Source organism: Pleurodeles waltl, chromosome 10 (genome assembly GCF_031143425.1).
Source record: "Pleurodeles waltl isolate 20211129_DDA chromosome 10, aPleWal1.hap1.20221129, whole genome shotgun sequence".
Taxonomy (NCBI): Eukaryota; Metazoa; Chordata; class Amphibia; order Caudata; family Salamandridae; genus Pleurodeles; species Pleurodeles waltl.
The window spans coordinates 512,675,304-512,702,598 of NC_090449.1; the positions used below are offsets into that span (position 1 = coordinate 512,675,304).

The 27,295-nt window shown below is 45.2% G+C and overlaps 1 protein-coding gene across 6 annotated transcripts in view; it reads right to left on the minus strand.

The window, feature by feature from the left end:
- KIF9 (kinesin family member 9) overlaps positions 1-26,641 on the minus strand; it is a 483,408-nt gene extending 456,767 nt beyond the window's left edge. For 2 of the 6 annotated variants that reach the window (XM_069210938.1, XM_069210937.1), the window contains exon 1: positions 26,506-26,607. The gene's annotated coding sequence lies outside the window, so the exon portion shown is untranslated. Of the gene's footprint in view, positions 1-26,505 lie in introns of all 6 variants that reach the window. The other 4 variants (XM_069210939.1, XM_069210935.1, XM_069210940.1 and 1 more) reach the window with 3 other exon arrangements.
- Positions 26,642-27,295: the final 654 nt, after the last annotated feature.

A 27,295-nucleotide genomic window follows, 5' to 3' on the forward strand; every position in this document is an offset into this window, starting at 1 on the left:
ACACAAGTCATAACACACCTCCCCTATCATAAATCTCCAGGAGAAGATGGATTCCCGGCGGAATTCTATAAATTGGCCGGGGAAGAGGCAGTCACTGCAGTACATGAAGCACTGACGGAAGCATGTCAGGAGGGCTCACTGGGCGCTCTATCCAATAGGGCTACAATTGTCGTCCTGCCTAAGCCAGCTATCGCCCTATCTCCCTCCTGAACGGAGACGTTAAACTTTTAGCCAGTGTCTTAGCAGCACGCTTACGCAGTGATACCATCTCTGATCCACAATACTCAAGTGGGGGTCGTACCGGGCTGCACTTCCAGAAATCACATGTGCACTCTATGCCACACACTGCTGGAAGCTTTTCAAATGCCGGAGGAAGACCTAGCCCTATCCCTAGATGCGGAGAAAGCATTCGACCGCATTGAATGGTCCTACTTATTCACCACCATGAAACACTTTGGTCTAGGGGAACAATTTATCTCTAAAGTACGTCTACTATATGATCATCCAACGGCACAGGTCAATTGTGGGGGTTTTCTATCAGACCCATTCCCTATTGGAAGAGGCACGCGCCAGGGCTGCCCCCTGTCACCACTCCTATTCCTATTGGCCTTGGAACCCCTGGCAGCCACCATACGGAACTCCCAACGGATAAAAGGAATCCAAATAACCGGAGGCCTATCCAAAATCTATCTCTATGCAGACGATATTTTATTAACCTTGTCTGATCTAGAAACTTCCCTGCCCGCACTGCTCCCGACCATAGAGGACTTCGCAACCCTATCAGGATACCGCGTAAACTGGGACAAAAGTGAAGCATTACCTACATCTTGCATAACGACGAGAGCAGCAATACACGGCCTCCCATTTAAATGGACCCCAACCCGTCTCAAATACCTAGGTACGCTTATTAATCGAGGCCTGGAACACATAATCAGGGACAACCTAGACCCCCTCATATCTAAAATGAAAGAGGACTTTGCTAAATGGTCACTATTAGGACTATCCATGTGGGGCAGGACACAGGCGGTAAGAATGACCACTCTACCACGCTTCACATATGTACTAGGTATGCTCCCCCTACAGATACCCCTTCCCTTATTCTGCTCGATTGATACATCCATAAGGACTTTCGTCTGGGGCTCTATACGCCCAAGATTGAAACCTGCAACTATCCTAGCACGGCGATCCAACGGAGGCTTAGGCTTACCCTCGGTAGAACAATATTCACTAGCCTTACAACTATCACAATTAGCGTACACACTCCCAAATACACCTGACCCACCGCAATGGGTAGCCACAGAGAATCTCCTAAGAGGACAACACACAGAGATGGGAGGGATATATGTTGGCTACCCCCCTCTGTCTAACCCTATTCTCAAGGCCACAAACGCAGTGTGGCAAAGAGCCCACCGCTTGTTAGGAATACACCCTTCCCTAGACGCCCAGGCCCCTATAACAGGAAATAAAAGCATAAAAATAGGAGGGAATCTCCTCATGTGGCCCCAATGGCTTGAGCAGGTATCCACAATATATCCCATATAACAGATGGAAATAACTTCCGAACCTTCGCCTCTCTCCAGGAGGAGTTCGGTATTCACAGTAACCAAGAATGGCGATACATACAACTCAAACATTGTATACGTAGAATATTAGGACCGCCCCCATGGATGCTTAAAAACTCACCCATTGTCACCTACCTCCAGAAATGGGGCCGACACAAAGGCGTTATGGCTGGTCTCTATGCCGAGTTAACAAATCATCTTTACTCACAGCCACTGCTTGAACGACTGAGCGTAAAATGGTAGGGCAGACTGGAGATTACCTATATGGATGAAGAGTGGTCAGACGTACTAGAAGCCCTTGACAGAGGAGTACGCAAAGCTCGTTTAAAATTTTGTTTATTCAAAATTCTTCAAGAATGGTACTGGGCCCCGCTAAACTTCTCAGGGCAAGATTACTGCTGCACGCGAAATGCTGGAGATCTATAGAACCCCACTGTGATCTATTACATATCCTATGTCACTGCCCGACGATACAGCCCTTATGGGATGCAGTACGCCTTGCCCTGCTGGATTTTATACAGATACCAAATCCGACCCCGCATTCACTTATTCTATTACATGATACACGTCCATACCCCTCCCTAACAAGAGCCCATACAAGGTTACTCCACACAGCACTTGCAACTACCAAAATGTGCATACTCCGGCATTGGAGATCCAGCATTGCCTCTACACCGACAGATTGGATGACTGCCATGTACCAAACAGCCACCCATGAGCTAGTGATCTACAACTTGCAGGACCGAGCGGCGCTATTCATGGAAGTCTGGCGCCCATTTTTGACAAAGCCATGAAGCAGCTGGCGGATGGTCGATGGTCAATGACCAAAGATCGATGAGAATCAACTGTCCTCTCAGAACCTTTCATTTTCTTGTATCCTCCCCTCTTGCTCTTTCCCCTATCCCCTCCAGCTTTTTTTTTTTTGCATTTCTCCCTCCTAGCTCCCTCATCTGGTCAAACTTACTGGATCCTGGACTAAATATCCTGATACCTTCCCTCGTCCTCCTATACAAATCAGGTCTGGGAAATCAACATGCACAAGGAAAACCCATCCTGTAAGTGACCCCCTTACAACGAACAAACCCATTTGGAAGACCTCCTTACTCTTTTCTCATCCATCCCTCCTTCGGCATCACCATCCCACAGAGGCTGGAACCAATGCCCTTACCTTACCCTATAACACAATAAGTCAGACTCATGTGCCAAATTGTCCATCCACATATGACAACTCACTTCGGGTAGGGAACCACAGAACGGCCTACACCCAGATCTTGTTAGCCTAACTGTGGGGCCCATGACCCCCACTCCACCCACCTACCCGTCTTTCCATCTAATGATCTCTCCCCCACCCCCACTCCCTCTCCTATTTTTTCCTTCACTTCACAAGACATCCCTACCTCTCCCTTACTGCAAGATCAACTCTTTATATTCTCGTCCCCTTCCCCCCCCGAACCCGTCCCTTCTTAAGAGTGTGCTCACAATTTCTTAATTATCCAGTCAGGAATATCTGTCAGACTGTATAAGCTTGTATATCTTTTACGGAAACAATTATTGTAAGAAAAAAGCTTTGAAAAACGCTTTGAAAAGTTCACTTTTATATGCTATGTACCACCCTATATTCTTAATAAAACAATTAAAAAAAAAAAAGAAGAAGATCTCACACTTTAATGTGACTGTATTATAGGTGCTCCAGATTGGAGGCAGTGCCACTGCTAACTGCCTTGAAAGGCAATACTTTACACAAAGTCACTAAAAAAGTTTGTGTTGTCTTCATCCCGCCATGATCATCAGAGGGAAAGGGGAGGGCCACCCCTAGCACAAACATTTAAAATACAACATTCCCTTTTACCGTTTGCCTTCCATCGGATTTCATTAGGCAAAAATGAATCATTTTTATTTAATTCTAGTTACCCTGAGGGTGACAGAAGTGTGTGTGTGCAGGTGTTTTCATGGCTTATAGTGCTATTGCAACACATGAGAGTAATGTTTCTTTCTACTGTTTTGCAGGTAATCTAAAAAGCATCCACAAAATTCGTAAAAACATTGCATGAAAACTGACTTTGATTTAAAACTTTGACTGTCAATTCTTCATTTTCTTTCAAATGACTGACTCTTTCCTGAGCACAGCCTACTCTAAGTCACATGTTAGTTTGTCTTAACCCATATCATTGTATCTCTGCAACTTGCCCACACCTGATTTCATAGATCACAGTCTTTCCTTCAAACGTCATACCCCTGTAACATACCTAATCTTCAGTAGCCCATCTATTAATACCACCAAACAATGCATGAATTGACATTATCCCAAGAAAGATCACACCTAGCTCCTATGAATTTAATCTATCACAGAGAAACTGGAGTAAACATATGGGATGATTTATTTTAGAGTGCAAGACTAATCTGAATAACCAACAATAACACCCCCAAAAAAACCTACTAACCTTGGGTGCTGAAGCAGCGTGCTGCCCGACGTAACGCGCTACAACACCACTTCCGGGTAGGTAACTGCTATATACAATTACAATACACTACAATATATAATCCCCACTAATCCTAATATCATACTACTCAGTCAATTGAAGTTCACACTGGCTGCACTGTAATTCCCTTTTGCTGCTTGATACTCTTACACTCACATAAAACTAAACTGCTAGAAATCATGTTCATCACCCAGGACTGTACCAGTCCACAGCGAATAAACCACCCATCACTAACTGAATAGGCATAGAATACTGAAGAGATCTGTCACAAGCCACTAGTCAACGGATGATTTTAATTTAGTCCGCCCGTGCAGGTTCCAACTAGCTACATACTATGACCTTTTCTTGACATCCCACAGTGACAATAAGATATGGGATGATAGTAACAAAGTCCATCCCAACAGACCTATGAACAATTTCTCGGTTTAATCTATAACTGTTCATGACTATAAACTTTAAACAACGTATCTCAGAATGGACAACCCAGAACAGTAACCAGCAACGAAGACTATGAACTTAAGAATTACAATAATAGTGAAAACCATAAACTGCTTGCCTTCCTCTTACACTTCTTCGTTCAACACACTGTTAAGTGCTGCGTCCCATAATATGGTAAACGCACCTCGGTGGTCATCATGCATGACTTGGAAACACTACTGACACAGGATCAAAGCAAACACACTTCCAACCAAACACCGTAAACCGTGTAGTGTGATACCCATGTAGGCAAGCACTTCAGAGGTCTACATAGGCCAAGCAAACTCTTCTTCTTGATGATCAGGGCAAAAGACAAAGAGATCTTTATACTCCTATTCCTTCATTTCACTAGCCGCCTTTGCTGACTTCAGAAACAATGGGAAAAAAATTGACCCAGCAGGTCCTAAAATGAAACCCTATGATAGCCCTATTGACAAAGAGTATTGGAAATGGGAGTCAGTGTTTCCGAGTGTGGGGCCAAAGGCAGAGCTGTTTTGCTGACTGCTTTTGCGTATAGTGGCATGAAGGAAGCAGGGCCAACATGCACGAACTGTCGAACAAAACATCTGCCCAAAAATTGAATCAATGGTAAGGGCCACAGCATAAAGGGGCAGGGCTAAATATAGACAGATGAACTAATGATTATGGACAGGTGGCACACCACACTAAAATACTTATGTACCATGTTACATTAACCGTTCAGTCTTTTGAGATGACTTTCTTGTTTCCATGCTTGTAAAAAGACCACATCCTATGATATTGTAACTAATGTCTGATTTAGATTTCGGTGGACGGGTTACTTCGTCACATCGGTGACGGATATCCCATCCACCGGACTATAAATCCCATTATTTCCGGTGGGAATTATATGTTGCCAGACGGGATACCATTCACTGCTGTGACAGAGTAACCCATCCCTAATATCTAAATCAGGCCCTAAGATTCCAAATCATACTGTGTGATACCTTTCATTCAAAACGTAACCTAAATCTGAGAACTGTATATTATTCATAGAACTGATTTATTTCTGGATGGATGGGCCGTCCTCAGCAAGGGCGTCCGAGTATTCTAAACAGTAGCTTTGGTGGAGGTTCCGAATGCCCAATTTATAAATGTCAGTCGGGTTTGCAGACATTTTAATGCACTGAGAGAAACTGCCGTCAGTGTGGTTCCTATCAGTGCACTGTACCATGCTAAATGGCTCAGTCAAACATGACGGAGACGTATGGCAAAGATACATTTTTTTATTTTCAAAAACAAGAACGAGGCTGCCAAGGATAAGTATGGATGTAGCATTAGACTGTGATGGTGGGTTGATCATATGTAGCTTGAAAAGACGATTTTGAGTTTCCTTTGGAACTGTATATTTTCTTTTGTGGTGCAGGGTTTGATAGTTAAGGAGATCAAGATGCAGAGGTAACCACAAAGTGATCTCAAAAGAATGATGTGAAAATGTGACCCTACATGAAGGCACACTTGCTTGAATATTTATATGTGTTATTGCCATTCATTTTAATAATTATGCAGACTGTTGCACTTCGGTAACTTTATCAGATGGTACAAATACATTCATAGTCACTGATACCGTACACTAACCTATTTGATATTATGTGCACACAGTTCGTACTGAATCAAACCAAGAAAGTGTGTATGAGAGGAAGTCTGCCAGTATCCCTAACCAGGTGAGAAATGTATTACAAAACATATGTTCTTAGTAATTTCCAGGATGGGAACAAAAACAAGGGTTATCCTGTGCTAAGCAAAAATATAAGTAGATGCAGCTAAACAATGGCAGAGTGAGTGAAGAGGCAAGTTTTTCTGTTTTTGGGATAGACAGAAATATATGGAAAGTGTGAAAAGAAAGGAAAAGCTTATTCCACATCCAGGAAGTCAAGCAGTAGCGGAAGAAAAAGATATATGATCCAGTGTATTCTCCTAAATAGTAAGAAACTGAACTCGGATGAAGAACAAAAAGCCAATTTGGCAAATACCTCTAAAGCAAGAACAAGAAAATATAGAGCTTGACTGGTATCTGTATCAAAGAATGAGGCCCTTAAAAAAATATTTTCGTAACCAGAAACTCGTGCAGTTGGGTGTGAGATGTAGTCTCTGTGGGATAGTTTCAAAGAAAGCCAGGGCTAAGCTGGGTGACTTTTCTATTATGGCAGGCGAAGAAGAGACAAGGTTTTGCACAGGGGCTTGGATAAAAAACAAAACAGTCTTTGGGTTGGGACAACAAAGCCACTTGAATATAACCTCTTTGTGTCTAGTAGAGATGCCGAAGTAGAAGGTTCAGGGACTTAAATCTTATCAGGATAAGGTTCAGGGACTTGGATCTTATCTGGATACTAAGTTGCAGAGGAGGGACACATGACGACTTTGTCAACTGACAAAAGGAACACAAGTGTAGTAGGCTGGCCCTCTATGTAGTGTGCAACGCTAGGCTCACTGTGCAAGGGGTCCAGGCAACCACATGTTGATTTCCAGAGGTAAAAATCTGATCCAAATTTCAAGGTAGCTTGTCGAGCAGTTAGGCTAATTCAGGAGATGTGCTACGCATTTGTTGTACTCACAGTATCAATTATGCATCCACACACACTCAATGAATAACTTGGGACCAAATTTGTAAAAATACTTCAGATTTTTAAATAATTTTTAAGACCAAGGTGGTTAAGACACGTTACGTAATTTTTGAGGTATGATTTTTCAAAGTTTTAATAAAGTTAGTCTTTCTGTGCGTAATTATGCAATATAGGAATCAATGGAAGGCCACCTATAAAAATGCATATAAAATCACACAGGTGAGTTACTAGTCTCTTCTTTTGCGGGATGGTCGATGAGGATGGTGGGTACCCCGTACCAGCTGGAGAGTCTCAGGAGGCTCCCTGTTCTGGCGGGAGCAGTGGGAAAGTCTCAGGGCACAGGGCCACTTGGAGGGGCCACCTGGAAAAAGAGCTGGTTTGCAGAGTTAAAGGTGGTGTTTCAGGGTCTCCCTTGCGGTCACAAGGAGTTAGGGACCTGTGTCACACAGATGGTTCCACGATGCAGGGCTCAGGGTCGCCGGATGCAGGATGAGTTGGAGGTCTTGAAAACTGTGCACAATGGAACCCTTTGGAGCTGGAGGTTAGTCTTCTTCTGGGGGCCTTGCAGGACGACAAGGGCACTCTGGTGGTCCTTCGACTCAGCTTCCTCCTGGTCCAGTTGCAGCTCTGGGTGAGCTGTTTTTGCGGTTTTCTGAGGTGCACTGACCAGTACCAGGTGTATTGGTACAACTCGGCCACAGGTGGATGCAGTGCGACCAAGGTTGGCACACTTGTAGGTCTCATCCGGGCTGTCGGTGGTGTGTCATCGGGTCTGGCTGTGACTTCCAGTTGCAATGATATCGTCCAGTCGGTGAAGTGACCCTCACCAGTTCGATGGTTCTTCGCTTGTTTCTTTGGTTTCTTGAGTGGTACCTCCACTCAGGAGGGAGATCTCAGGCTATTGGCGAAGCCTGGAGGTCCTCTGGGTATTTTGAGGTAGCTCCAGTTTTTAGCTCCTCTGCAGCGATGATTGTCTGGACTCTGTTGAAGCAAGCAGGGATATTGGAGCCTTTTCTGGTGCAGCAGGTCCTCTGTTCTTGTACTGTCTGGTTCTTTGGTGCTGTCTTCCATTCTTCCCAATGAATCTGCTTTCTTGGTCTAGGGGAGGCCCCTAAATACTGAATTTAGTGGGTGTTTTAGGGGGAACCTGGTAGTGTCCAATGGGACACTTACCCTTGGGTGGCGCTACTACAGTGACCACTTCCTGTGGGGACGCTCACTATCCTAAACCTCATTGGATATTTTCCTGCCATCGAACATCAAGGAAAATGAAATGGAGGGTCAACTTTGCCTGCCAGCCTCTAGGGGTGGTGCATGCTCAGTGAGACCCCTCCTTTTACCTTTTGAGTGATTTCCCGCCTTTGCTCCCGCCAAAAGTGGGGGTTGACAAAGGGGGAAGCCATCTGCTTCTAGCAGCAGGCCTGGGGGCTCAAGTTTCGAGGGCATTAGCACTTTGAAGCTCACTGCCAGGGGAATGCACATTCCTGAGGGAAGGGGTGTATGCTCCCCCACCCAGGAAGGCCATTGTTCTACGAACCGGAGAGACAGGGCTCTCCCTCAAGGTTTTTGTATTGGCTGTCTGGAGGAGGCATGCTGGATGGAACCAGTCAGCAACTATGCCAGTTAGGTTAGCTTTTGCAGAGGGCACCTCTAAAGTGACCCCTGGGTACATTTACGGGTAAATCCAATACTGGTACCAGTTTGGATTTATCATTCTGAGTTGTTTGATACCAAACAACCCAGGGTGCAGAGTGGCCATCATGTAGCTGGGGAACTCGTGTTTGACCAGTGTCCAGTACTTGTACTTAAAATGGGTGCTCTGTTCACTCACTATGTCCCAGATTTGGCAAGATCACAGTGAGGGCATATTGCTCATGCAACTATGCCTTTCACATAAAGTATGGTGCACCCTGCATTGAGGCTGAAAGGCCTGCCTGAGGGGTTACTTGTCCATAATATATGCAGTGTAGGGTGGATAAGGCACACAGGGAGTGTGCCATGTCGAATTAGTCTTTTTAGGTTTTCCCTAGAACACTAAGCCTGCAATGGCAGTGCTCGGTGCATCTGGCTGCAGGGCCCTAGAGGGTGGCACGATCAGTGCTGCTGCCCTCAGGGCACTACCCCTAATTTCCTACACCCTGGGTACAGGTGTACCCATCTACTAGGGACGTACAGTGATACTTAAGAGTGAATCCAATTGTGCCAAGCATCACAACAGGGAAAGAGCTCTGTCCCAGGAAACCTGGTTAGCAGGGGCCCTGGGCACTACACCTTCTACGACACATCAACATCAGGCAACAAGTGGGGGGCTAACCATGCAAAAAGAGGCCTCCTCTCACAACAAGTTAATCAAAAACAGTTCTACAAGCACTGCAAGGTATGCTTTGCCCTGTTGCAATAAGGGAAGGAAAGCAAGTCAATGCTGGAACACAATCTACTCAAATCTAGGAAACTTTAAGATAAACATGAAATTAAATGGTGTCCAAAACATAGGACACAACTGGTATTTATAACATATAGATTTTAAAACATCCTGGGAACAATAGTAAATGGTTGTTTTGGGCTAAAGGAAAGAGAAGGATAAGAGGTAATCATGAAACCATGAGAAGTGGTAATCTGTGCCAGGTACTATACTAGAGAGATGCTCTGTAAAATGGGATGGACTCAAATCTGTAACTGATGCAGGGGCTTGACTGAAAAAGAGGACCACTGGGAAATGTCCTAAACAACGTGTCATCAACAACACAAACGTTTCCCATGCAAGTGGAACAATGCTTGTCTGAACAACGACTGCCTTTTTCACTGCCTTAGCCAAGTATGTGCCAAAATATGCATATGCATGGTTAAGGCAGAGAAAAAGGAAGAGAGCAGTCTAGTGGATCGGGAGAGGATGTGGTGCGGTAAGTGGGGCTGAGGCATGGTTGGGGGGGTTGTTTTTAGGGTTGGGGGAGGATTAAGGGCTTAGGGTCGGTATGGGGTTGGGTAGTTTTTTTTTTAAGTGGTGGGGCGGGGAGGATGGAGAAGTTTATATTTTAGGCCTTAGGCTGAGGGAGTAGTTTATTTTTTAGGGGCATGTAGTTTATTTTTTTGGGGTGGCAGTTGAGGCAGGTTTTTTTTTAGGGCTTAGGGCGGGTGAGGTTTAATTTGGGTTTTAGGAGCAGGACTTGGGAGTTGGGGTAGTTTTTTAGGGCTTTTGGCTTAGTTTAGTTGTTTGGGGTGGGGGAAGGGTTTAAGGCTCAGTGGGGGTGAGTGGTGTCTGGGTGGTTGGTTTATGAGGGGTGGGGGTAGTTTTGGGCCCTCAGGCCAAGTGGGGGGGAGGTTGCAGTACTTTTTTATGTTAAGAGAGGGGTTGTGTGACACAACCACGCATGCCGTTTCCACATATGCTTTCACTAAGCATGCTTGCTTTTACAACAAAATTTGTTGTAAAGGCATGTGTGAAAAAGAAAAGGTTGTGGTTCCGACGCATTGTTAAGGCATGCATGGTTCCGGCATGCATGGTTGTGTCATACAGGCAGGAACACTATATAGTGTAGAACTGTCGATTAAGCTGCTCCTTGTCGTGGGGATATTGGGCACTTTATCAGCAGTAGTGGCTTGGGTCTTAGAGTACCATTAACTTGGATAATACGAAAACCTCTTACTAGCAGTGCATACAAATAACAGAAGTGCCTTATAATGTGCTAAATGAAAACTAATTTTAGTTAGAGTGTGGACATGAAAAGATTCCTGGATGATTGCTTAAAGATGTAAAAATGCAACAAATATTTACACATTTGGGCATTGTGGATGATAATAGCTAAAGTGAACATTTAACATCACTAAATAAACACCTTGGGACCAGGGATGGCAAACTTGGAGTGATGCAGGACAATTAATTAAACCTCAAACACAAAAACATTTTCAGTTCATGAAGGTAGTGTTTTGTCCCTGCTAGAAGAGCAACAAAGCCATAAATCTTTGTGTGCCAAAGATGATGCCTCAACTTCCAAATGCATCACTTACAGGTGTGGTTCGTGGATATTGTAGGGTTGTAAGCAAACAGAACACAGTTTGCAGAAATGTACAGGCTAACATGGAAGTTACGGGCTTGCTGCATCCTTCACATGGTGTGCAAGGTCTCTGAGACAATTCTCCTTCTTGGATGCTAAAGTGTGGCTCAAGTGCTGTAAATATAGTCTCTGGACACAGTGCTTCCATGCACATGGGAAGATGCTTGTTATTGGGACCATTGAGCAGTACACTGTGTGTGTACTTTCATTCACTAATGGTGTCCCACGGCCACAAATACTTTCACACTCCAATCAGATGACCAAGTTGCTACATTTAGGCACTTGACACCCCAGGGATAGCCCAGCTGACTAAGCCCTATCATCTACTAGAGTAAATTTTGACTAGAAACTCAGCTATAGCACTGGCTGGACATTCAATTATTACATGCCATTTACTGTGCTCATCTTATATTGGCATGTAAGTGAACGAGGCTATTAAAAATATGAAACAAGGAGAAACCATGAGAGCCCCAGAACATTCTAGGATCAAGCAATGACCACAATAATTCTTACAATGTTAATTGAATGAATTCAGATTTGTAAAGCACAACAATTAAAAAAAGGATATTCTGGTATGAAACCACAACAATTTTACGAGGGTTAAAGAAGGAAAGTAAAAAGGAAGTCTGTGAATAACTAGATGAATGACCAGAAAATGAGAATTGGGTGAAAGATAGTTTCAGTGTTTGAAGGCGATATGAGAATGACTGATCTCCAAGGTGATATTTGCAAATCTTGGGGAGAGTAACAAGACTGATTATTGAGAAGCACAGCCCAGAGTAGAAACATGGAAAAGTGTTGAAGAAAGACTGGACTTTTGCCAGAAATGTCTCTTTAGTAAATTAAGAGGCCATTCAAAAGGACATGCATGGCCACAGGTAGCCTATTCAGGTGTGAAGAGATAAAAGAACTGCAAGAAAGGTCAACTATGAGTTAGACAGGAGAAGTCTGAATGATCTGAAGACTAGATATCAGATACTGGGGCATGCCTAGGCAAAGTGTATTACCATGTTGCATTCTGGAGGAAATGATGCACCGGACCACCATTTTATTGTAGGATGATGGGAGAGAGGCAATTGTCTTTGTGAGAACCCTGAGATAGTACAAGCTGTCAATAGTAACCTTATTAACATGGAAGGTGAGAGAAAGTGACTCTTTGAAAGTGAATCTACATTTGTGAACTGATGAGATGGCTGTAAGAGGCGAGCCCAAGCCATAAAGCGACAGGGCTTTGAAAGCGGGTTGGATAAGTTTGAGATTACCCACATGCCTGTCTACATATGATATAAAGGAAATGCCAGATGAACAGATCACTGAAGTGAGAGTGGGCTGTGTAGATTTTGAAGAAAACAGGGCTCAAGGAGGATCCTTGGGGTATGCCACAAGTGAAGAGTCTGAAGGAGGGCTTGAAATGGTTAGAAGAACAGCTTGGTTAAGATCCATCAGAGAGGAGGCAAGTGTGATGAGGGTGTTGGATTGGACGCCAGACTACTGAAAAAGTGTAAAAAAGGGAGCTAGATGTTGTCAAACACCTCTTAAAGAGTCAATAAAATGTCTTGGACAAGGATTTCTAAGAGCTCACCTGCTCGCAGTGGTTAGAACCAATTTCTTCCTGTTGAGGGTCAGAAATCAGCTACAGCAGTATCAGATAGACCTGAATATTTGTGGAAAGAGGAGATTTGGCCTTTTTTAAATTTTAGCATTGTGACGGTAGATGCAGCAGATGTTGACCAAGACAACATGGTCAACAGTGTGTTTATGAGGGGGCAGGCAGTGTTTACTGACACTCCAAGAGAACTATAGTAGAGTAGATAGAGAGGTTGAAGAGCGTGTCAAGGAAAGAAAGCTGAAGGACACCAGGTATGAAGGGAGATGGAAGCTGTGTAAGTTATCAAGGTTCAGTGAAGAGCCCAATTATATTATCAGAAGAATGGAACTCTTTTGTTCAAGTGTAAAGGAGTCAAAATATTAACAGAAAGAGGAGTATTAAAAATGGCAGGAGTGATGATTGGTACAACTGATATTGTTCACCATAGTGTCCAATGTGCTCAGTTTTGGGGTAGGAAAAGTGCAACAGAGACCAGCAAAACTTGGTTGAAGGAATAATGCCCTTAAATATAATATAAAACACGTGGGAAGCTTAATTGGCCTTGGCAACACAAGTTTCATAGTTGCTAGCTATAGATAATCTGATAATTGTTCTGTAGTGTTTGTGGGTGGCAGAATAAGTGGTCTTAGCAGCAGGGCTGGAAGCAAGGCACCACATGCATTCCCGATCATTAAATTTGCATTTAGCGACCACCAGATAAGGTGAATACCAGCGTATTTGTAGTTTGGGTGCTAGACATTAGATCATCAAAGGCATTTGCCTCATTGCCAGTGTCATCCTATGGTGTGCTACCTGGAGACTTCAGGACTCTGGGTCAGTCAATGTAGCAGAGGTGCCAGAGAAAAGGGAAACAATGTGGCAGCTTTGCTATAATGTTTAGCAATCCTCCACAGAGGTATCTAGCTGGGCAGTTAACATTTAAAAAACTAAGGTGCCCAAAACCCCAGATACTGATTTCCAGGTCTCTTTTATCCAAACCACTACTACTCATATAACAAGGGTGCCTCCGCAGTAGGATCAAAATTGAGGTTTTAAGGTGCCATTAGTCATAAAGTCTAGTTCAAACACTACTGGTAGTCCAGCAACTAGTGTTCTTGTTTTTTTGGGACCAACTGTAGACCCAACTGGCCTATGTGTTTATTGGGTAGGTGATATACTATTTGGTTGGCACCCATTTTGTGATCCTTGAAGGGACTAAACATTAAGGGTTCTTATTTTCTCTTCAAGTCAGCAGTTGTAATCATGACTTTCCAAGGCAGAGGGTAATGGTCAGACTGTTGATGATGTAAGCTCACTGGTGTTGCTGCAAGAAAGCATCTCTGCAGCTTCATGATCCAGGACATCCTTGTTTATTGTGCAGTCAACTGAGCTCATGGGGCTTAAGGCCTGTTATGAGTCAGAAAAGTCTATCCAACTCATAAAAGAGATTTTCAACCGTGTCCAAGACACAAAATGGGGGGGAAGTGAAAGGTGTGTCCCTCTCCTATCTGTGATTTGTACTGAAATGTGTCAATGGTTTTCAAAATTACAGATCCAATACTGATAGCTCAAAAGAGGTGGTACCGGATTCACAAATGGAAAGCTGTCCCACACAGACAGCTTCCCCTTTAGGGAATCGAGATGGTAGCCTTAGGGGGAGTAAGCAGTGGTTAAGAGGCCTGATATGATTTTTTTGAAGCACCGCTCGTCCCTTTAATGGACACAGGATGCGTTAAAAACAGTTTTCTGTTTGGGAATGCAAATGGAGAGGCAGAAGTCCAGGGGCGGCTCCTCCATATGGGCAGAGGAGTATCAACCCCCGCCAGCAGCAGACACTGCAAACCTTTCAGAACAAAAGGATAATAAAGTATGTTTATTATCCTTTCGTTCCGAAAAGGGCAGGGCCATGGGGGTCACGCACACTGAGGGAGAGTACCCAGCACTCTCCCTCAGAGCGCATGTGTGTTTGGCTGGCTGTCTTGGGCCAGCCAAACACACATGCGCTGTAGGCTGTCATGCTCCCAGTCTGCCTGGGAGAGCCCTGGCTGGGCGCTCCCAGCCAATCCTGACACTGCTCTGAGCAGCGTCAGGATTGGCGCAGGGCAGGCTGGGAGCCTGTGCCTGCAGCCTACGACGTAGAAGGGGCACGTGGCGAGTTAAGGTAAGTTTTTATTTTTTTTAAAATAATTTAATGTATTTCTCCCCCTGTTTCCCCTTCTCCTCCCTGTCGCGCCCCACCTACCCTGCCCCTTTTAGGAGCTGCGAGCCGCGACTGCAGAGGTCTGCTATTCCTTGCAGGTATACATCCAGGCATTTGCAGCCAATTACAGGGGACCTACCTAATTAGAATTTATTAAGCCTGTTGCTTTGTGATAGCCAGCTAATGTACAATTTGGAAAGCAGTGAGTGTGCAAACTGCACATCCCTGATTTGAAAATTGGAGAGGTACATCAGGGCTCTTGTGACTCCCAGGCAATTTGAATTCCTTGAACTGTCTCTACACAGCTATGCCAGTCAGCTGGGCCTCGTGTAGATCTTCTAGTGATCATGACAGGGCAGTCCAGCCCCTAGGGCCTGATTTAGAGTTTGGCGGATGGGTTACTCTGTCACAAACGGGACGGATATCCCGTCCACCATGTTATGATTCCCATAGGCTATATTAGGATTGTAATACGTGGGTCGGGATATCCGTCAGATTTGTGAAGGAGTAATCCTCTATGCCAAACGCTAAATCAGGACCCTAGTCTCCTACTGATCAAAGCAACAATGGCCTCCAGAAAACTAGGCTTGTCCCCAAGCTGATGAAAAAGGCAGCAACCCAAAAGAGATTTTGCTTCTGGCAATGAGCCTGCTCTGTGCTGATGCACTGACTCTCTTTGATATCTAAATGATGGAAAAGTTACTGGTGTGAGGAGGGCAGTGTTGATCTCTCTTTATCAGCCACGGCGAGAGCACAAATCTATCAAACTTCAGATTATTCAAGTTTCAAGGTATTTCCCAGTTAGGGAGAAGAGTATCTTCATCTTTGTGTCCTATTTTCATGTGTTTCGGGAGCAATGAGTCCAAGGCCAGACCAGTTTGGGCTGGTCAAGGTGTAAATTTGGAATAGCTCCAGAAAGAGATCAAGAAAAGGCTGTTGTTACTAACTAGCAGCCAAAAAGACAGGGAGATGGAGAAAGAGTGTGTGTTTACTGTGGCAAGAGACACCTGCCCTGAACAAAGGAAAAGAAGTCAACCTCCCTGCTCCAAAAAAGTGAGATTTGTTTTATGGATTTGATTTGGGGACTGCGTCAAGAGCATACAAATGTGCTGGATGTCCTTTCCAGCACCATCCAAACAGACACTATCATCTACAATGTTACACATTGAAACACACCTGCACACACACAAATACAAACACAACACCCACACATGAAAGGCTAGCACGGGGACAGGACAGACGTGTAAAAAAGGGGGACAATTGACTATCTCCTCATAGAGGTTCAAAGAGGGATAGGTAAAAAGACTGTTTCCCATGAATATAATTATGCTGCCACCACTGCCCATCACCTCATATCCTGCATTCAGGGAACAGTTACCACCCTAATGTAGGTTGATGGTTCACTATGAGTGACCTGCTATGAGCAAAGCATAGCTCTGCTGTTAAACAGCACAGAAAAAAGCAGAGCACTTCAACTTGATTCAAAGACTGTGAAATTCACCAGAAGAAAAACATGGCCAGGGCAGGAGTAATGTCTTGGGCGGGGTGGAACAGATTTTGCAAGCTAATCAAAGGGCATTCACGCCAGCAATGGGAGTTCAGTTTCCTGCATGCACCCATTGCATGCAAAAGCAAAAAAAATATAGAGCCAAAGCCATACATGACAAATACAGTAACATGCATAGCTCCATCTAAAATATATGTCAAGCTATCTCCTGCCTAAAATGGCAACTTACTGGATTGCATATTCGGGTTCACACATGCACTGTCTTTTTTCACCCATCAGGTAACAAATGCCCAGACTGTCTCTGTAAAAAGTGTGAATCTGCTGTGAAAGGACCCGAAGCGGCACAATGTGATCAATGTGATCTCCTTACAGAAGTGGATGGATAGTCTTGACGATGGGTGTGAGGGGCAATGTGCCTCCCAACACGGTCTGAATCACATCAGAGCTATAATAAAGTGTTATCACCTGATGGGTTGTCAGTCATGGAAGAAACTGATTTGAGGAGATCTGCTCTTCCCAAAGGACCAAAAACGTCATGTAGTGTGGCCTTATCTCATTCATTATAGGAAAATACATTCTGCAGGAGAGGTCAGGAGGACCACTTGAGAAAAATAATACATGGGATTCTTCTCAGCAAAATTAGGCACAAAGTCTAATGTAACATTTACACTATTAATTGAAACTCATACAGCCTTCAAAAGCCATGGTGACTACTTATGACATAATCTCCTGCTGGGTTTTCTAAGTAAGTGCTGATTAATCTTTGCCGCTGTCCAACCCAGAGGGCTTATGCATTTGGTATGGGCAATGGAAACATTCTTGTGAGTGAGGCAGTGTATGCCTGACCAACTCCCTTCCTTTCTCTAAGGGGACTAACTAGGGAATCAAACTACCAACAAAATTCAACAAGGTACATCTACAGGTTTGGCTAGCAGGCCGCCAAGACAGGAGGAAGGACCGACCCAGGATCAAAAGATAGCACAGTATCCTGATTTCTGGCTAACCTACTGTTCTCTGCTCATATTGCAGAGTTCCCATCCTCAGGGGATCAGATTACCACAAATTATCGCCCGCCCCTTTCTCAAGACAGACCTATTGCTAACTTGTCCTCCTACTGGGATCTTCCTCAGACACTGTACCATTGAAAGAGCCCCTTCTAAGGTTGCCAACCTCCCCAGATGTGCCACCTTAGTGTGCTTGACATCTGCTTCAATAGATGTGGCTTCATTCTCCAGTTCACTTTCCAGACTCTCAGCTTGAAACTCACTCCAATCGCATCCACCCACTGGTCAATCAGTCTCCAGGCATATTGGCAGCTAGGTCCTTTCTCAAGAAGATTAATCTGACCATGCTCCTACTGTGAGGTGATGCATATCGGCTATCTCAACCACATTTGAGCGTGTACTGCACCAACATCTAGAGTAATCAGAAGAAGCGGGCTCCCAACTAATGGCCTGATTTAGAACTTGGCAGATAGGTTACTCTGTCACAATGGTGATGGATATACTGTCCGCCACTATCTAAATCCAATAGAATATAATGTTGTGACGGAGTAACCCATCTGCAGAGTTCTAAACGAGGCCCTAACAGTCCTAATACAAACACTGATCCCAATGATCTAGTCACTACGTGGAAAAACGTACTCAGGGTGGAGGGACTCATATACAATTATTGTTGTTGTACTTTCTGCCTCCGTGGTTCAATATCAGTCAATGGGTTAATACAATGAATACAATGAACTCCCTTTTTTCAAAAATTAACTCTCTTCCGTACCCCCTAAGATGGGAACATATGTATTTAAGAGCCAAAAATGGATAGAACATAATTGTTATGTTGTTGTTAGGACATCCCATGTCCTGCTGAAGCGCTGGGGCATTTCCCTCAGGAACCCTGTGCTGAGGAAGGGAATGGGCCCATCCGACAAAGGAAATAAAAGCTGGGTGCCGGTTTTGGTGCCAGGAAGAATCGCAATAACCAGTACGCTGTCCTGTGTATTAATTTGGTGCTTGTTCACCCCCGGGGGCCTCCTGTACCAGTACACCAGCCTGGGGGTAAAAATAGCAAATGGCGACGAGGAGGAGCAGCCCTACCCGTTCGATGCTGGTCTCTCTCTGCCGCTGCCGTGGCACTCCTGCTTCGCCTGCTTTCTCCCTCAATGTGACCTGCCGAATGCACGCGTGCTCACATGCTAAACTCGTGCAAACGTGCATCATGTGTGTGGGCCTATAATGGCTGCCAGCCATTCTTGCTGCTTACCGGAAAGCATCCTGCCGTGCATTGCCCTGAGGCTATTTGTTCACGCTGCATCGGGCCAATTAAGAGATTGTTAACTGCACTAAGGTTGGGAACATTTTGCTGCTGATTTTACACTTTGCTGCCTCTTCCCCAAAGGCAGTTTCAGCACATAGAACTGACTCCCTATACACTTCTGGGGATCCTAGTGCCTGCTAAGCCACAATTAAGGATCGACAGCTGAGGACCCTGACTTACCTCTGTATTCACTCACGATGCAGTGCGGTGTTGTGTGACTGTACCCTGTTAAAACTGTACCTGCCTTCGGTTACAGGGCTGCCTCAGCATGACTTCTATTCTGGCGCTTGAGCCTTTCAGAATGGATAGCCCTCCCCCAGAACTGGCCACTAAATAGAAGGACTGGGTCGAACGTTTGGAGACCTGTTTTGTGGCAATAGCCCTTGATGATGAAAGACGACATCCCATGCTGCTGCACTTGGGAGGTGTGGCGATACATAACCTAGGAAAATCCGTTGTAAAAACTGGCCCGCTGTACACCTACACGTCATTGAAACAAGCACTGTTGACCCACTTTGCGCAACTTGTGAATCCAGACTATGAGAGAGTCCTGCTCCGCCAAGCTCGTCAGTCAACAGATGAGTCCGTGGATGCCTTCTATGCCCACCTGCAGGACTTAGCCAGCACCTGCACCCTGCCAGATGCCACTGACGAGATTTGAGCACAGTTTATTCAGAGCTTCCTCTCTCTTAAACTTAAAGAGAATATCCTACAGGTCCTGGGAATGACAATGGCTAACATTTTGATGATGGGTCACTCCAAAGAACTTTCAAAGTGTGTGCCGCACACATTGAAGACTGAACTGGTCAACGCAGTGGCTGCTGCGAGTACAGACAAGAAAAAGACATGCACAAAGCTCTGCCCCAGTCCCAGGATGTTTTATAACTGTGGAGATCTGTTCGCCCATTGAGAACCATGCGCTGCCCAAGGGAATAGGTGCTCAGCATGTAACAAACCCAACCACTTTGCAAAGGTCTGCAAATCCTTGTCACAAAAGAGGCGACAGAAACAAAAGACAATATATGCGATGCAGATTCCCGAAAACCCCGAGGACGAAGAAGACATGGACGATGAAGAAATGGAAGGCACGATTCATGTCATTCATACCCTACAGCCCAATGTATATCCAAGAAGAGGCCCACGATGCAACATCACAATAGAGGGCCATCAGCTTCCCGCACTAATCAACACAGCGGAGTCAACCAATATCATGGCGCAAGAGGTCCTGAAAATGCTACCTATTCAACCAGCCCTGCGCTCCATGTCCACTCAAGTTTTCGAATATAGCTCTTCAACCCCACTTTTTCTGGATGGTGTGTTTATGACAGAAATTCAACATGAATCTCAGTCCACATGCGCTAAAGTCTACATAACTAAAGATGGATTTGAAATGTTGCTGATTTGGCGGACGGCTGAAGGGCTACAGTTGTTCACTCTTGCCTTCAGTATCCATCAAGGGACTGTTGATGAACTTGTGGAAGAGTTTGCACCCCTTTTTGAAGGCATTGGATGCCTCAAGGACCACCTCACAAACCTCCACAAAGACGAGTCCATCCAACCAGTGGCCCTGAAACATCGGAGGGTAGCATTCCATCTACGGCCCAAGGTTGAAGCAGAACTAATGAAGCTGGAGCAAGCTGACATCATTGAGAAGGTGGAAGGCCCCACCCCGTGGGTGTTTCCAATTGTGGTGGCCCGAAAACCAAAGCAGCCTGGTGAGGTCAGAACCTGCATCGACATGCGCCTGCTGAACCTAGCCATTTGCAGAGAGCGACACCTGACACCCACAGTTGATGACATTGTGGCAGAAGTCAGGGTATCGAAATGGTTTTCCAAAATGGATCTCCGGGTGGGCTACCCCAGCTCATGTTTAGACCGGAATCCAGAACGATCACCACCTTCTCCCCACACTTTAGTCTACGCCGATACAAACTATTCAGCTTCGCAATTTCCAGTGCCGCATAAGTCTTTCAAGACACCATCTGAGGGGTCCTAGCCAACCTAGGAGTCACCAATGTCAGTGACGACATTTTAGTTCATGCCCATGTTAGAGCAACATTTAGAATGCCTGAAAGCCACCTTCCAAAGACTAGAAGACAATGGCCTAACGCTCCACAACGAAAAATGTGCTTTCCTACGAAGAAACAATGCGTTCTCCGGATGCTGGTTCTCCAAAGAGGGGGTCATGCAAGACCCAGCGAATGTCTATAATATACAGACTTCCCCTGTGCCCACCAATGTCACTGGAGTGTGCAGTTTCCTGGGGATGGTTGCTTACTGCAGACAGTTCATCCCAAACATCACCACACTTACAGCCCCCCTGTGAGAGCCTATGAAAGCCACCAGCCCGTGGAGTTTGGGGCCAGCACAAGAGTAGGCTTTCCAGGTGACCAAGAAAGCCCTGTCTAATGACACCACCCTGGCCTACTTCAACCCCAGTCATGAATCAGTTATCCTTCTATGCCAGTCCTGTTGGCCTCAGAGAAGTGCTGTCCCAGAGACAAGAAAACAGAGAGTGTGCTCCTGTAGCCTATGCGAGCCGAGCTCTGACAGAGACTGAACAGTGATATTCCCACATTGAAAAAGAAGCAATTGCAGTACACCGGGATTGCCGCCATTTCCACCTGTTCTTACTGGGCCAGCCATTTACAGTACACACGGATAACAAGCCCCTCATTCCCCTCTTTACAGGATCCTCCTCCATACCACCTCCAGGATTGAGAAGTGGATCCTACAACTACAAAATTACGGTTTCTCACTGGTCTTTCAGCCTGGATCACACAATACAGTGGACTACCTTTCCCGGCACACTCGACCTGTCACTCATGAAGAAGAGTTAGAAGCTGAGGAGATGGAGGAATACGTTCATTTGGTGGCGAAACCTTCTTGACCGCTTCCTATCTCCCTTGAATACATTATGCAAGCCACGGCCAAGAATGACTGTCTTCAGCTGCCCATCTCAGCAGTTACCTCAGGAAACTGGAACTCCTTAAGCAAGAACATGGCCAACTGCACGGAGGATGAGAGACTGACGCTCACCTCTCTACACAACGTCCATCTTGAGCTAGCCGTGTCCCCCAAAGGTTGCCTAATGACAGGTCTGTGACTAGTCATTCCAAGAGAACTAAAGCAGCGGGGGATTGACCTAGTGCACACCGCTCACCAAGGAATTGTCAGAACCAAGTCCAGACTGTGACCTAAGGTGTGGTTTCCCAACCTAGACGACCTTGTAGAACGCATGGTGAGGCAGTGTTCAATGTGTCAAGCAGCTGGTTCGTCCAAACCTTCTGCACTGATCATCACAGAAGTGATTCCCCAATACCCTAGGTACAGAGCCAGTGCCAATTTTGGGAGCTTACAGGATGGCCGGCATGTGCTGGTTGTCATTGATGACTTCACAAAATATCCATAAATCGAAATTATGGAATCCATCATGACAGGCAACACTATTCCTCGCCTGGAAAAAGTGATGGCCACTCACGACCTGATCTGAGAACTTTGAAGTGACTACAGGCCTCCCTTCTCCAGCCAAGACATGTCAGAGTACATGCGATTAAGGGGCACCCACCACTTCAAATTCATGCCCCAATGGCCCCAGGCCAATGGTGAAGCAGAACGCTTCATGCGAACTCTGAACAAGGTTTTCCGCTGCCCTTGCAAACGACCAGAACATGCAGTGTGCCTTCAAGGAATAGCGATTAACACCCCATGCCACAACCAAATTGAGCCCCTCTGCTCTTTGCATGCAACGCCCTGTGAGGGACTCCATTCCTCATGTGGAGGTTCCCTCACCACAGTGCTGTCAAGTCAAAGAAGCCTTACGTCAACGTCAAACCAAGAATGATAATGCTTCAAGAGCAAGGCAAGCTAGAAGACAACTCATATAATTGGGGGATAGAGTGTTGGTGAGCAACCGGAACCCAAAAGGAACATTTTTGCTACCTTTGAAATTCACCCCTGGACATAGACTGCTGTAAAAGGGACCACAAGATGATGCAACACATTCCATCACTGAAGGCTGATAACTCGCTCCACCAAGAGACATCCCAGGAAATGTTGTTTGCTCCCCAACCACAGGGACCATCACCGATGAATGTGTCATTCGAGGCCAGTTTGGGAACAGGCCTGCAAGGGAATGAAACGTCCACCGATTATCAAGCCCTCAGAGGAAGTCCCAAAGCGTCAGGAGATTTCCTGAGGCAGAGTGGGACCAGAAGGTACCACCTGAGACTGTGCCCACTGAAGTCCTCTCACTTAAAAGACTATGGCCCTGATTCTGACCCCGGCGGTCTGAGACCGCCGGGGCCAGGGTCAGCGGGAGCACCGCCGACTGGCCGGCGGTGCCCCGCAGGGCATTCTGACCGCGGCGCTTTGGCCGTGGTCAGATTTGGAAAACCGCCGGTCTCCCGCCGGTTTTCCGCTGGTTTTCCGCTGGTTTTCCGCTGGTTTTCCGCTGCCCTTGAGAATCCTCCATGGCGGCGGAGCGCGCTCCGCCGCCATGGGGATTCTGACACCCCCTACCGCCATCCTGTTCCTGGCGGGTCTCCCGCCAGGAACAGGATGGCGGTAGGGGGTGCCACGGGGCCCCTGGGGGCCCCTGCATTGCCCATGCCAATGGCATGGGCACTGCAGGGGCCCCCGTAAGAGGGCCCCACTCTGTATTTCAGTGTCTGCTTTGCAGACACTGAAATACGCGACGGGTGCCACTGCACCCGTCGCACCTTCCCACTCTGCCGGCTCAATTCTGAGCCGGCGTCCTCGTGGGAAGGTTGATTTGCCCTGGGCTGGCGGGCGGCCTTTTGGCGGTCGCCCGCCAGCCCAGGGCAAATCCCAAAATACCCTCAGCGGTCTTTCGACCGCGGAGCGGTATTTTGTTGGGGGAAGTCTGGCGGGCGGCCTCCGCCGCCCGCCAGACTTAGAATGACCCCCTATGTTGCAAGTACTAAGGACTGTTGTTTGTTTTCTTGTTGTGTTTCTTTCTCTTTCTCTCTCTATCTATCTATCTCTTTGTACATACAGGATCACACGAAGTTTCTGATGTCATGTTCTTTTGATGCCACACTAAAGGAAGGATGTTATGCTGTTGTTAGGACATCCCATGTCCTGCCGAAGAGCGGGGTGTTTCTCTTGGGAACCCTGAGCTGAGGAAGGAAATGGGCCCATCCAACAAAGGAAATAAAAGCCGGGCACCGATTTTGGTGCTAGGAAGTATCTCAATAACCAGTACGCTGTCCTGTGTATTTACTCGGCACTCGTTCACCCCCGGGAGGGCTTCAGCACAAGAACACCAGCCTGGGGCAAACATAGCAATAATGTCAGAAACACTCATTTGTAACTGTGGGGTTTCTCATACTTTCAATGACGTGACACAATTTTTCCTTTTTTGTCCATATTACCCATTGTTATGTCCCAAATCATTTCCTCACCACTCTCCCCACCTGAACCAATGAATGTCTATAGAATGCATATAGAGAAGTATCCTGGTACTAAGCTCAACTGTGACTGGAGGACTCAACTGAAAAGTAGATAGATGGGAAAAGCAAGGGTTTCAAATCCTTTCAAAACATGAGATGAGTGACTGCACGCAGTTGCAGAGGAGTTAACTTCCTCATGAGTGCAGTAGCAAACAAAACAGACTAAAGGCTATCTCTTTAGATATTGGTATCCAATGGAGGGCAGAGTGGTGGTGGGGATATAAGTGTACCATGTGGTAACCAAAGCACCAGACAGACTTTAGAGTTCTGCACTAGCTGCTGTTTAATGAGCAAGTTCTTAGGAAGGCCAAAATAGACAGCATTCCCATAATCAAGGTAGAGGCTGATTATGACCTGAGCTGTATTTTTCCTAAATAAGGTGGAGTCTAACAAAAGCCCAGGTGATAGTCTTCCTAATTCAATAGAAAGCAGCGGAAGCAAGAACGCAGGAAGAAGCAATTTAGGTTATTTGGACATTAACATATATTTCAACACTAAAGGTGGCCCACCTCGATTCTGAACTCTCCTACCATGGTTATGACTTTTGACTGATTTATTGATTAATTAGACCCCATTAACCATTTGAGGGTGCAGATCATTGTGTGTATATATTTATGTTCTGGGTTAATAAAGAGAGAACCTAGCTACAAAGCTAATGAGTGTTGTACAACAGAGTAGTATTACATACAAGTAGATGCCAGGCAGATGAAGTGAGGCGGTGATGAAAGGATTTGGTGTGTCTATTTGGCCTGAAAGCACTGGGTGTTGTGATGACTGTGATAACACCAAGGGAGGGGGTTGTGCTTCACTTGCTGTAGCTGGGGGTAGGATTATGAGGTGACCAGGAGCTGCTTCAAATGATAAGCGCCTTTCAGAACTGCAGAAACAATATGGTCAGTGGGAGTGGAACCGCAATGGATTTCCATGTCCTAGGAATGTATCAGAAAATGGCTTGACGTTTCATTTTTCCTTTTTTGCAATTCCTCATGGATAGTCTAAACATGGTAGTGCATGTTTTTTTTACAGAGATCTTGATTTTGGTTGAAAAGTTTGGGAGGGTGCTGATGGCCTTCTAGATTTCGCAGCCTGTGCGTCATCTATTAAGCCATCAAATCATGGATGTCTTAAATCAAAGTCTTGGAAATCATGCAATAATAAATTTTATATTAAAATATTATACATTTCTTTTGGCCCTGCAATGTCACTGACGCGCCAATAAACACTAAACTAGACTATTTCACATGTTCTTTCTCTATATCTAATTATTTATGAAAGAGGAAATACAAGTTTTGATACTATTAGTAGAAGGGATACCTACATTAATAATTCCAGATTTATTGAACAGAATTATTACTGTGTCCGAGGAGATGGAAGCATAAAAGGGTATCGGAGTTCTGCAACAATATATTCTTGGACTGTTTTAAATGAGGACGTTATTAACTGTATATAATACACTGTTTAATCGTTCTGACAGAAAGTATTTTCTAATGCATTATTTATTGCTACTATCTATTTTATTTAGCGAGCGCTGTAAATGAGTAGTAATTAGGCAGCCGCCGGCGTTTACTGGCGCTTGCATTGATATACATCACTTGACAATATTCTCTTAATTAATTATAGGTCCGTTTTTCGTATTTGCAAATATTGTTATTGACCATAAAACAATAAAATAAAAAGTAATATGGTTACATAAAGATGCATAGATGCAATGCCATGCCTCTCAACTCGCCTTATTTGGAGTGTGTCACCCTTTTTTAATCATTAAGTCCTCCTAATAAACCAAATGCCCCCACAGATTTTGTGAGGAAACTTGTATGACTTCTGAAATAGTACACTCGCCATTCACGTTAATGCTTTTACATGGGACCTCCCGACTAAACAGCTGACTAGTCTCTCGGTGGAGAACCAACAGATAAGTATGACTGTCCTCTAACATCGTATCCGAAGGCACATCTGCGACAAAAGAATTTACAATTACGCGCATTTCATCTGTATAGTCGAGTCTGTCTGCCAAATGCTGTATACGGAGACTGTGTAACAAGAACTGTATTTGCAGAGCGCGGAGCACTGGGTTAAATACGTACACCATATCAAATGGTGCGTTGGTACTAATGTGAAGAAAATAATGTCCATTGCTTTTATTGTCATATGTTTGATTTGTTTTGGCTCAAGTGCGGCATAGTCTAATTTACTTACATGCAACACAAAAGGACTCCTGGTCAACCCAACACTTAGCATAAAATGAAAATATAATTAAAATATACTGCACTTACTTGCCTGGCAACACCTGACTTAGAAATGTCAGACGCCCTCTAGCCTTCCCACCCTCCTTCTCTGGCAGCCGCCTGCTGCCAGCTTTGTATACACGATCTCCATGGTAATAGTCAGCACAATGGAAAGAGGCTCGCTACTGGCATAGAGTCCGGAAGTGGAAATTAGAAAATAGCGAAACAAAAAAAAGACTAAGCGGGCTGCCAGGCAGGTCAGAGCTTTTAACCCCTTCGCTGACAGGCTTTATTCCCCCTCCTGTGCCAGGCCTTTTTTTTGGCTATTTGTGGCAGTTCGCGCTTAGGCCCTCATAACTTTTTGTCCACATAAGCTAGCCAAGCCAAATGTGCGTCCTTTTTTTCCAACATCCTAGGGATTCTAGAGGTACCCGGACTTTGTGGGTTCCCCTGAAGGAGGCCAAGAAATTAACCAAAATATAGTGACAATTTCGTTTAAAAAAAAAAAAATTGGAAAAAGTGGCTGCAGAAGAAGGCTTGTGGTCTTTTCCCTGAAAATGGCATCAACAAAGTGTTTTCAGTGCTAAAATCACCAGCTTCCCAGCTTTCAGGAACAGGCAGACTTGAATCAGAAAACCCAATTTTTCCACACAAATTTGGCATTTTACTGGGACATACCACATTTTTAAGATTTTTTGTGCTTTCAGCCTCCTTCCAGTCAGTGACAGAAATGGGTGTGAAACCAATGCTGGATCCCAGAAACCTAAACATTTCTGAAAAGTAGACAAAATTCTAAATTCAGCAATGGGTAATTTGTGTAGATCCAGAAGGGTTTCCC